Source organism: Euleptes europaea, chromosome 2 (assembly GCF_029931775.1).
Source record: "Euleptes europaea isolate rEulEur1 chromosome 2, rEulEur1.hap1, whole genome shotgun sequence".
In the NCBI taxonomy this organism is placed as follows: Eukaryota; Metazoa; Chordata; class Lepidosauria; order Squamata; family Sphaerodactylidae; genus Euleptes; species Euleptes europaea.
Genome location: NC_079313.1, coordinates 118,353,389 through 118,366,135, shown reverse-complemented (window position 1 = coordinate 118,366,135; position 12,747 = coordinate 118,353,389).

The following is a 12,747-nucleotide window of genomic DNA, read 5'->3' as shown; positions in this document are numbered from 1 at the left end:
ACATTTACACAGGCTTTTATTACAAACCTCTGTAGTTTTGTAATATGTTCAAGCTTTACATATGGAATTATATGGAATTAATTCTGCACATGTACACAAAATACCATAATTATGTCAGAGACCGTGACAATGTGTGAGAGGATCCAACCTAGTGGCTAATCAGTAATAGCTTGTTTGTGTCTGAAAGCACTAAAGAGGATTCTAACTACTCTCTAAAGCCATAACTTGATTTAAGTTTATGTCCCTCGGCCAGGTTTCTCCTTTGTCTGCCTGGAGACCTGTGCTGCTGATCTGTTCCTTGAGACTAACCTGTAAATGCCATTGTATTCCCTATTACTATGTGTGGGTGTGAAAGCTGGACAATGAAGAAAGCTGATAGGAAGAAAGTAGATTCCTTTGAAATGTGGTGCTGGAGGAGAGTGTTACGGACACCGTGGACTGCCAAAAAACAAGTCAGTGGGTTAAAGATCAAATTAAGCTTGAACTAACCCTAGAAGCTAAAATGAATAAACTGAGGCTGTTGTCCTTTGGTCACATTATGAGAAGACAAGAGTCACTGGAGAATACAATCATGCTAGGAAAAGTTGAAAGCATCAGGAAAAGAGGAAGACCCAACAAGAGATGGATTGACTATAAAAGAAGCCATGGCTCTCAGTTTGCAAGACCTGAGCAAGGCTATTAAAACATAGGACATTTGAGAGGACATTGATTCATAGGGTCACCATGAGTCGGAAGCGACTTGACGGCACTTAACAGACACTCAAACCTGACAATAAATAAATCTTCTTTGTTGTTTCTATTCATATCCTGCCTCAGTGATCTTCATAAACAACTTGTGCACTACAATACCTCAACTAGGTTCAAACAACCCTAGATCTCAAAAAATCTTAGGAGGCTTTGTGCATCCCCTCAGTAGGGAAATAGACTTGTCACAGTTGGTTTCTCAGCCCAACTCATAGAACTGATTTTGGGCCGATAGGCTAGCAGTACTTGTCCTTTTGGTGATCTCAATTAGCTGGAGGCAGAGTTGGACCCTAATTTGGGGCATCTTTGCTTTTGCCATCCTCTGCAAAAGCATGACCATTAATTCCCCGCACATCTATTATGTTTGGTTCCTTTTCATTTTCTGCAATTTCCAGCCTCACAATTACTCTAATAACACTGGGAGGTGCTTGACTGTTGTTTGGTCTTTGCCTCTACCACCACCACCCTGCTCTATTTTCTTTAAAAAACTTCACTGTGTATTCTATAAAAGAGGTCTGTGCAACCCTGAAGCAGCAGCAACAGCTATTGTTACCAACCGTAATAAACCTGGAACAAAAATGCAGCCAAACAATGGAACATAAGCATACCAAAAGAGAATGCACTGAACCATAGCAACACTGTAAACAATTAAGCACAAGTGATCTGCATGCATGCTTGAGGGCAAAAGGAAATGGTTTAAAAATAAGTAAAATGGGGCTGATGGTTAAATCAGGCAAGGACAAAGGGGCAGGTTATAGAGAGAGACAGCGTTTCACACTTTCACCTATCATGTTGTGCAGAGGTTGGACTAGATGACCTTTGAGGTATCTTCCAGCTCTGTGTTTCTATGTGGTCAACTACATATAGCAACCAAGAAGTACAATAGCAGTCCATCAGTCCTCAGATCAGAGTGCAACAACAGAAGTTCCAACACTGCTAATACAACAGCAACTACAACAACAAAACAGGAATAGCATAAACCATGTCCTCCAACATTTCACAGGCCATTTATGCAGGGTCGATTTTGATGTTCACTCAAAGCTGCTTTTTAAATTCGCCCTTTAAAATGATGGTTCACGGTCACGATGCAAGAGGAGAAAGTCAAACAAATTCCACCCCCCACTCCTTTGTTCCTTTATTTGCATAGCCATTAGCAATGGTCATTTGTATAGCTAAGCCCGGCTGTGATTTTTCATGGTTCCTTCAGTAAATGCTTTGATGCAGGGGCGGAGCAAAAACAAAAGGTTGCGTTAAAGGGGCTCTTAAGAAATGCAAAACAGGAATGCACCGGCTTGGCTTCGCAGTGATGGCTGGAATGAACACATGAAGCTGCCTTATACTGAACCAGACCCTTGGTCCATCAAAGTCAGTATTGTTTACTCAGACCGGCAGTGGCTCTCCAGGGTCTCAGGCAGACGTCTTTCACATCACCTACCTAATAAAATATGGAATAAAATATGCAGGGCACTTCAGCCTGGAACGCGCTGCTAATGACCAAGCAGAAATGGCCACAGATTAACAGTACCATCCTAAACAGACTTACACCCTTCCAAGCCCACTGACTTCAGTGGGCTGAGAAGGGTATAACTTTGCTTAGGCTGACACGATTCACTAGGGACAGGCTCACAACTGAAGGATCATTGCCTGAGCATTTTCCCATCCCCTATTAAACAGTGCAGAAGGCTTTTCGCTGTCTGTTATGCAAGAGCATGTCCTGCAGTGATAAGACTTTCCGGGGGTGTCTGTTTTTGGTACGAGATAATATAATTGTCCTCCATTAAGTAATCACCCATTCAAAATACATTTTGTCAGCTGCAGCAACAGAACGGTAGGCTGTGCACTGTATGATGCCTTAGTGTTCATGCACGAGCATTTCCATGGCTATGCACTAGAGACAAGAGGCATCCATTTGCTACACCTGGGATTGATTTCTGGGGTTCCTGGGGAGGAGGGGAGAAATAAAACAATACTAGCAACTCATGCTCATGAAATTTTAACATGGCATTCCCAAAAGACGAAAATGTGAACAAAATAAGGACAGTGATTTAGTGAGGACGTGGACCAAGTAATAGGGATTGTCCCTAGTAAACAGAGACAGCTGGAGCATATGAAAAACTAGGACAGTGCTTGCAAAAAATTAGGATGCCAATTATTACAATGGCCGTGGAGAAAGTTAAATAGGTAGACAGGCAGACACAAATAACATCTGGCACTTTAATAGTCAATTGTCTTGTAGTGCAATCCCAAGCAGAGTTATCTGAATGCTGGCAACCAGTGGGAACATCTGGTGGGCGGGGAATGATGTTGTGTGATGAAGTGTGACATCATGACGCCACTTCTGGTGTGTACTGGAAGTGACGTCAACACTCTAGAAATTTGCTCAACTCTATATTGTTGATTTCTAAACCTGGTTCTTAGAGCATTGTGATATCATTTCTGGGTTCAACCCATAAGTGACACCTCAGTGTTGCGCGTCATTGCGTGACGTCACTCCCTGCTAGGACTCCTAGAATTACAACTGATCTCCAGACTGCAGAGATCAGTTCCCTAGAGAAAATGGTGGCTTTGGAGAGTGGACTGTATGGGATTATGGCCCACTGAGGTCTCACTCATCCTCAGACCCTGCCTTCCCCATCCACCCCCAAATTCCAAGGAATTTCCCAACTCAAAGTTGGCCACCCTATTCTGCCCTAGTGCTGCAACCCAGTCCAAAGTATGACCCCCTCCCCAAGTAGTCAAATTTTTAAAGAAAACATCAGTAGATCCAGTCACAGACTTCTCACATAAGGTCATTCGATCCTCCTAAACATATATGGATTACCTAAAGCAGGGTGGTCAGCTGATGGCCCGTAGGCAGAATCTGGCCCTCCTGTTCCCTTGGAAGCAGGGGCCACATCTTCTTAGTTCGCTGTGGAACTGTTAAAAAATACCATTGTGGTCTCTGGATTGCAGCATGGCAATCCTCCTTGTTGGGGTTGCCAACCTCCAGGTGGGGCCTGGAGTTCTCCCTTCTTTGGAGGTCTCACCTTCTTTGGAGGTTTTTAAGCAGAGGCTAGATGGCCATCTGACAGCAGTGTTGATTCTGTTGACTTAGGCAGATCATGAGAGGGAGGGTAGGAAGGGATGAGCCAGTGTTCGGCTCTCATGACCCTTTCTTACATGCCCAGGGTAATGCAGATAGCCACTTAGGGGTCAGGAAGGAATTTTCCTCCAGGCCAGATTGGCCAAGGATCCTGGACATTGTTTTATTTTTTTTGCCTTCCTCTGGGCATAGAGCAGGGGGTCACTGGGGGAATGAGGGGGAGGTAATTGTGAACTTCCTGCGTTGTGGAGGGGGTAGGACTACATGACCCTTGAGGTCCCTTCCAGCTCTGTTTCTTCCAGAATTACAACTGATCTCCAGATTACAAAGATCAGTTCCCCTGGAGAAAATGACAGCTTTTGCAGGTGGACTTATGGCATCGCATCTCTACTGAGTTCACTCCCCTCCCCAAACTCCACCCTCCCCAGGCTCCAACCCCAAAATCTCCAGGAGTTTTCCAACCCATAGGTAGCTACTCCTTATTCACACGGGTATTGTCCTCATTCATTTAACAGGGGAGTGGGGAGTATTCCTGTTTTCTTGGGTCAAACATTGGAAGTTCAAATATTGGAGATCAAATATTTGGAGACCAAATACAATATCGGAGCTGTCTGACTGGTCAGACCCTTTATTTTCTGGTGTGGCCTGGCCTGGCCTGTTGCATGTTCATGAGCCAAGGACTTGCTTCTGGTTTTAGTTCTTTCTCACCCACGTAACTGTTATCAATCCAATTTATGCCTGTTGTCTGTCCAGCCTTCCAGTTCCTGGAATTCTTCTGTCGCTGTCAGTTCTTACTTCCTGTTCCCCATCTTGCATCATTCCTGGCTTTCACCCTGATAGTGCTGGCTAATGGCTTCACAGGACTGAGTTCCTGGATTAATCACCAGCCTAGATTCTTCTCAACTCTTTCACCCCTTAAGTTTGGCCCAGGCCAATCTTCTGGTTTCTGCCTTCACCATCATCACCTATGGGCCTTTACATCATAAACTAATGGTGTTGATGGAGATATTTATATGCTTAGTTTAACTCTTTGTCATGTTGTCAGTAATAAAGTACTCAAAGGTTAATTATTTCCAGTTGATTCTGATTTTTCTTAAAGTTCACCAAACAGAGTTTCAAGGTATCTTTGAGTCATTCTGTTAGAACAGTAGCACATGGGCTTCAGGTTGCCATCTATGGGTTGGGAAACTACTGGAGATTTGGGGGTGGAGCCTGGGGAAGGGAGGATATAATGCTATATAGTCCACCCTTTAAAGTAGCCATTTTCTTAATGGGAAGTGATCTCTATAGTGAGTAGATCAGTTGTTATTCCAGGAGATCACTAGGTACCACCTGGAGGTTGGCAACCCTATGATGAGCTGTTGCACCTCCGATGTCCAGTCCATACCCATATTTAATATATCCAATTGCCAAAGCAGCCATTTTCTCCAGGGGAACTGATCTCTATTGGCTGGAGATCAGTTATAATCCCAGGAGATCTCCAGCTACTAACTGAAGGTTGGCAACCCTACCTGGGCCATCCAGGTCAGGGCTATGAGAACGATACCCATTTCCATTTCACAGTGGACACTGCTTAGCTTCTGAGATCTGATAAGATCAGGTTGCTAAGCAGAAGCGATGGCAAACTGCCTCCGTTCGTCTCTTGCCTTGAAGGCTATAACTTGGCAACACTTTCCACTGCCACAGATGCCCGTTTGCTGGCAGTTCTTTTTTGCTTTGCTGTTCTTCTTTGCGTGCAGTTCTGTGTTGGTGCAGCACTTCCTCGCCCTTGGCCATATCCGTCCCTTTTGGACACAGCGCTTGGCATTTGCCCCTCATTAGAGCCCTCTATTTAACAAGGCTACCAGAGGCATTCAACGTTTGTTCAGGGCTATTAGCACTGAGTCACGGCTACCTTCACTTCACTTGTGGGAAGGGGGCATGCAGTAAAAGAAGGTTATTACACCCATAGGCTATTGAGGTTGATGAAGGAGGACTGCATGGTTCTCTTGTTTTAATTCTCTGTTCAGAGGCAGATGGGAAGGCCGTGAGTGTCACGGCGACCAAGGCTGGCAGCTTGCTCTTAGAGAGAGCACAATGAACAATTATACTAAACAGCTCTGGAAAAGCCGTGTTCCTTTCCCTGCACTGCGCACTTTTGAAAAGGGAAGTGCCAAGACCATCTGGGAATCACGTCCTCAGCCCTGCAAACCTTACCCGCTAGTGCGGTTTATTTATTTCCAGCATGATTGTCTCCACACTGGGGACTCAAAAGTGGCTTACAGAGAAACACAAAAATATAACTTAGTCAAACAAAAAATATCTACACAACTTAGGGTTGCCACTGCATTAATTGGGCTTAGAGGCTCCCCCTCCCTTCCCCACCTCCTGGGATTCCCTCCCTGCCCTTCTATTTGGTTTATTGATTTATTACTTCATTAATTTCCTGCCTTTCCGCCACTGTAGACCCAAGGCACTTTAAAACACCATTCTTCCCTCCTCTGTTTTATTCCCACTACCATCTTGTGAGGGAGGTTAGGCTGAAAGTGTGTGACTGGCCCAAGGTCACCCACCAAACTTCCATGGCAGAGTGGGGATTCGAACCTGGGCCTCCCAGATCCTGCTCCAACACTCTAACCACTACATTTAGATATGAACTGGGCAGGCTGTGGTCAGTGCAAATTATATTCTGTTTAGAAACAAGAATGGTAAAACCATGGATTTGACCATGGGTTGCTGCTCTGGTCGATAGACAAGGTATGGTTCGTTTGTGTAAACTTTACTTTGCCTGGTTTGTTTATATCCATAGTTGATGCCAAGAAAGAAGGGAAGGAGGAATCTGTAAGGAAAGAGGGAGGAAAGGGGGAGGAAAGGAGAGAATACACGAGCCAGTAGCACATTCCTGATTCTTAATTCTCTTGATCCTCTAAATAAACCATAGGTTAAAGCAGGGCTTCTTAAACTTTTTCCACTCATGACCTCTTTTTCCTGAGAAATTTTTATGCAACCCCAGGTTTATAGGTATACAAAATAGGTCCAAGGTGTTTCTGGCAGTGTTCATTGGAGTTGCGTGGTGTGAAGGCATGCGCAGTGCAAAGTGTGCGTGATGTGTGTTCAGAACCAAGGCTGCAGTGAAGTTGTGTGATGCAACACAGGCAAGCACTGCCAGAAACACCTCGGATTCATTACACGTTTGAATTAATGTTCAGAAACCATTCATTGTTGCCAAATTTTTCGTGGCCTCTACATTCAGTTATGCAAGTTATGCAACCCCATATAGGGTCACGACCCACAGTATAAGAAGCTTTGGGTTAGAGGATCCCCAAAAGCAAACCCATATTTCCCACTGAATGTACACTCAGCTGCATGCAGCTATTGTGCTCTCAGTGTGCTATAGCAATCATTTGCACATGGATTTCCGCATGTGGATAGACCTATCTGAGTGCAAATGAATTGCTAAAGTACAATGGCTGTGGAATACCCAAGGAAGTGTGGATGCTACAACGAGCGGCAACCAATCCAGAGTGTTAGCCTTTTTCATATGTTCTATTTCATAACACAGAATGGGGGGAGGGAGCCCTCAGTATCAGCAAGGTGGCCCCCGAAACTCAAGCCTTTCTTCCTTTCTCTATAGGCTTCCACTGGCTTCATCAAATTCTGAGATGTCAGCTAAAGCGAGCATGTAGTTTCCCATTGCCATCTAATAAAGAGGACTTCTATGGATGCTCAACAAGAATGGCACAGAGGGCAAGGAAGAAGAAAAGTTGGTTTTTATACCCCACTTTTCTCTACCTTTAAGGAGTCTCAAAGTGGCTTACTGTCGCCTTCCCTTCCCCTCCCCAGAACAGGCACCTTGTGAGGTAGGTGGGGCTGAGAGCATTGTGAGAGCTGTGACTGGCCTAAGGTCACCCATCAGGCATCATGTGGAGGAGTGGGGAATTGAACCCGGTTCTCCAGATTAGAGTCTGTTGCTCTTAACCACTATACCAAGCTGGCTCTTACTGGAAACCATGCTGGAAACCAAATCATAGTGCTGAAAGCATTAAAGGTGAGTAGAGTAAAAAGGAAACCAGGGAAAGTCCACGGTCTCTACCAATATTAATGTGTGTGTGAAGTGCCATCAAGTTACAGCTGACTTATGGTGACCCCATAGGGTTTTCAAGGCAAGTGATTAAGCAAAGGTAATTTGCCACTCCCTTCCTTTACAAAGCCTTCCTTGGTGGTCTCCCATCCTAATACCAACCTTGCTTAGCTTCTGAGATCTGACAAGATCAGGCTGTACTATACCATTCCACATCCCCACCAATACTAATATGCCCTTCCACTTGCTTCATTTTCCAGCCTTGCTGCATCTGCATTTCTGTCTTTTCTACTGGCTTTCTGTTTTTCCACCTCTCAGACAGCCACTACACATTTAAAAAACAGGGCATGTTGAAATTGGTAAGAGGGATGTGCACCATTTTTTTCAGATTCAGGTATATCGGACCTGAAAATTCTCAGAAAAGTCTAAAAGAGCCAAATACCGTACTTGTAAACGGATTTTTCAGCTTTTTTCGAATATCCGAAAACATTTGGCTTTATTAAAGTCTACTGGGAATTTGGGGGGGAGGGCTCTGGAGGGCTGTTTTTCAAGGTAGAGGCACCAATTGTGCAGCATAGCTGCAGTTGACTCTCCTTAGAAGAACCCCCAAATTTAGTGAAGTTTGGGTTGTGGGGGGTTCCAATTTTATGGGCCCTCAAAGGGGTGCCCCGTCTATCCAATGCAGTTTTCAATTGTTTCCAATGTCAGCAGCTAAGAAATGCATGACAGAGACTCTTACGACTACCTGCAGAACAATTCCGGTGCACCCAGCTCTGAGCCAAGAAGAGAGAGAGAAAATAAAGCAAAACACAGCACTGGCAAGGCAGGGAGCGTTGCATCCCAGATGGAGGCTTGGCAGCTGACGCCGACCTCCTTCAGGGTAAGCGATCACTGCAAGAGCAGATCTGAGTCCTCAGCATTTTCAAAAAGCTTGTTGGCGGCCTCATAGTTTGTTTTTGCTTATTTCCTCTAAAAAGTGATGTGCAGCTTGAGTCGGGTTGCCAGCCTCCAGGTACTAGCTGGAGATCTCCTGCTATTACAACTGATCTCCAGCCGATAGAGATCAGTTCACCTGGAGAAAATGGCCACTTTGGCAATTGGACTCTAGGGCACTGAAGTCTCTCCCCTCCCCAAACCCTGCCCTCCTCAGGCTCTGCTCCAAAAACCTCCCGCCGGTGGCAAAGAGGGACCTCGCAACCCTAAACTTGAGCCCAGCCTGTTTACCAAATATCTTATTGAGTTCAGTGGACTTAATCCCAGTTAACGGTGCCTAATAACCCTGACCTGGATGATTGAGGCTAGCCCAATCTTGTCAGATCTCTGAAGCTAAGTAATGTCGGCCATGGTTAGTACTTGAATGGGAGACCACCAAGGAAGTCCAGGGTTGCTATGCGGAAGCAGGCAATGACAAAACACATCTGTTTGTCTCTTGCTTTGAAAACCCTACAAGGTCACCATAAGCGGGATGCGACTTGATGGCATTTTCTACCAGCAGCTCTGTGGAGGATTGCTCCCTTTAGGTACTCTGAGTTTGGCCTGAAAAAGAGAACCAATTGCAATGTTTTGGGGCTGGTCAACAGAAGCTGCAGCTCTGCTGCGGTTGCTTCGGTGCTGACGTTGCTGCGATTCTCGTATACTCAGCTGTGTGTTTTGCTTCTGCACCTCCCAACCCCAATATTTGTTCACCTGTACATTTTTTTAAAAAAATGCCACAGGTTTCCAATACTTTGTAACATTGCTCTGGAACTTGCTGCTGTGGAAGGCATTGAGCTAGCATGGAGTAGTGGTTAGAGTATCTAACTAGTATCTGGAAGTCCCAAGTTCAAATCTCCTCTTAGCTATAGAAGCTTTCTGGCTGACCTTGGGCCAATCACACACTCTCAGCCTAACCTACTTGACAGGATTGTTGTGAGCATTAAGGAAAGGGAAAACCATACACATTAGTTTTGTGAATTTTGTTTCTTAACACAATTCATTGCATTAATTGCAGGAAGTGTGGGATAATTATGTGCTTAGACAAATAAATGTAAAACCATATATTGCAAATTTGTTTACTTCATTTATACCCCGTCTTTCTCTCCAATGGAGTCCCAAAATGGTTTGCATTGTTTTCCTCTCCTCTGTTTTATCCTCGCAACAATCCTGTGGGGTAGGTTAGGCTAAGAATGTATGACTGGCCCAAGGTCATCCAGCAAGTTTCCCTGGCAGAGTAGGGATTTGAACCTGGGTCTCTCATAGGGTTGCCAACCTCCTGGTACTAGCTGGAGTGCTATTACAACTGATCTCCAGCCGATAGAGATCAGTTCACCTGGAGAAAATGGCCGCTTTGGAAATTGGGCTCAATGGCATTGAAGTCCCTCCCCTCCCCAACCCCTGCCCTCCTCAGGCTCTACCCCAAAAACCTCTGTGGCAAAGAGGGACCTGGCAACCCTAGTTTCACAGATCTTTGTTTGACACTCTAATCACTACATTTGAATTGTTATGAAAATGAAATAGCCCCTATTCCACTAAGAAGTAAATAAAGGAATCCCCCTCCTTGAGGGAAAATCCTTAGTTTCTTTGCTGCATGTTTTTGCTAGATAAGCTGATCATCTCAAAAGGCTCTAACACAAGCCATGCATCCAGGCTTGTAGAGAAAATGGCCTTTAAGTAAGGTTGGGGGTTACTGCGTGTGGGTGTGTTGAGGTGTTAACCATAGCAAAATAGTTATGTAAATTTTATTTCTTAACATGATTCATTATATACTTTCCCTCCTCCTGTCACGTTCCACTTGAAAGCAAGCTGAAATCTCTGAAGCTCTTGGTTGAATAAGGTCACAGTGAACCAAGTATGAAAGCAAGACTTCAGAGATTCACAGTTTTCAATTCAGGTCAAAACAGGATGTGAACTGAAATCTTTGCCTGTTTTTATTTCCACAGCTCTTATGACAAACACTGGCTGGATTTATTACCTTGAAGAAAACACACTCACACATAACTTTGTTTTGTTTAGAGGCAGTCACTGCATCCACCACTCTGGATCTTGAACCTATCTGAACACATTATGAAGTTTTATAAGGGTGTGAACGTTGGACAATGAAGAAAGCTGACAGGAAGAAAGTTGATTCCTTTGAAATGTGGTGTTGGAGGAGAGTTTTACGGATACCACGGGCTGCCAAAAAGACCAAGAAGTGGGTTCTAGATCAAATCAAGCATGAATTCTCCCTAGAAGCTAAAACGACTAAACTTTGGTCATATAACAAAAAGACAAGAGACACTGGAAAAGATAATAATGCTAGGAAAAATGAAGGCAACAGTAAAAGAGGAAGACCCAACATGAGATGGATTGACTCAGTCAAGGAAACACAGCCCTCAGTTTGCAAGACCTGATCAAGGCTGTTCACGATAGGAAATTTAGAGGTCATTAATTGATAGGATTGTCATAAGTCAGAAGCGACTTGACGGCACTGCACACACACACATTAATATATTTGAGCCTTTTTTTCAAGAAATATAAACCAAGGAAAGAAGGGGCATGATAGGAGTACGTACATTTCTTTGGCAAGCTAACAGATCCTTCCTAATTACACCCGCATCGCTAGACAATCTGATTAGTTAAGCTCTTGAGAGTATTACACAGAGTTCCAAGGCTACTCCCTTGACTCCTTTACTGTTCTCCAAGTCACAGAAATAAACAAGAGCACAAGGTTGAGAAAGAGGCCTGATCTACAGGCATTGTAGTTACTTTTATTTTTGGCTTCAGCCAAATTCAAGCCTCCGCAGAATCCCTTCATCCTTTTCCAACCAAGGGAAACTAGCCCAACTTAGAAGCTACTGATGCGATGATCTGATATGTGTGTGGGTGTATGAGAACATGAGGCAACTGTGCCAGCCAACAGTCATGTGACACATGGCTACTTTCTGGTCAAAGTGGGTCATTTCCAATGCTTTCTTAATTTGTACAAAGGGCATCCATAAGGCAAGGAGTCGCCATAAGTGACTTGACAGCACTTAACACACATACACACACACACACACACATCATAAGTGTCCAGCTAATCCAGATGCATGTGTGTGGATGAGTATGTGTCTGCGCATGTCCCTAGCATGGTCTCACGGGAGAGAGCTGTAGAAACATCTTGCCTATTGTAAGACCAAGAGGAAAGAGAAAACACAAAAGACACAAGAAGAGTAGGAGTCAAAGGCCATTTATGCTTAGCAATTAGCAGCGCAAGCCAGGCTGAAGTGCCCTGTATATTTTTTTTATTTATCCAAACTGAACCGTCATTCCAGACGTCACTGCAAAGCCGGCGCATCCCTGCTTCACATTTCTTAAGAGCCCCTTTAACGCGACCTTTTGTATTTGCTCCACCCCTGCATTGAAGCATTCACTGAAGGAAGCATGCAGAATCACAGCTGGGGCTTAGCTATGCAAATGACTATTGCTAATAGCTATGCAAATGAAGGAACAAAGGAGCAGGCAAGTGTGTGTGTGGGTGAAATTTGTTTGACTTTCTCCTCTTGCATCGGGACCATAAATAGTCACTTTAAAGGTCGGATTTAAAAAATCAGCATTGAGCAAGGAGCAGAATCGACCCTGCATAAATGGCCAGAGAGAAGCTCCCAGCTCAGACAAGGAGAGGCATCCTATTCAGTAAGATGAGAACACATACTAGGGTTGCAACCTCCAGGTGGTGGCTGGAGATCTCCTGCTATTATAACTGATGGCCAGGTGAAAGAGATCAGGTCACCTGGAGAAAATGGCTGCTTTGCAAGGTGGACTCTATGGCATTATATCCCAATGAAGTCCCTCCCCTCCCCAAACCCCTCCCTCCTCAGGCTCCAAGTATTTTCCAACCTGGAGCTGGCAACCCTAACACATT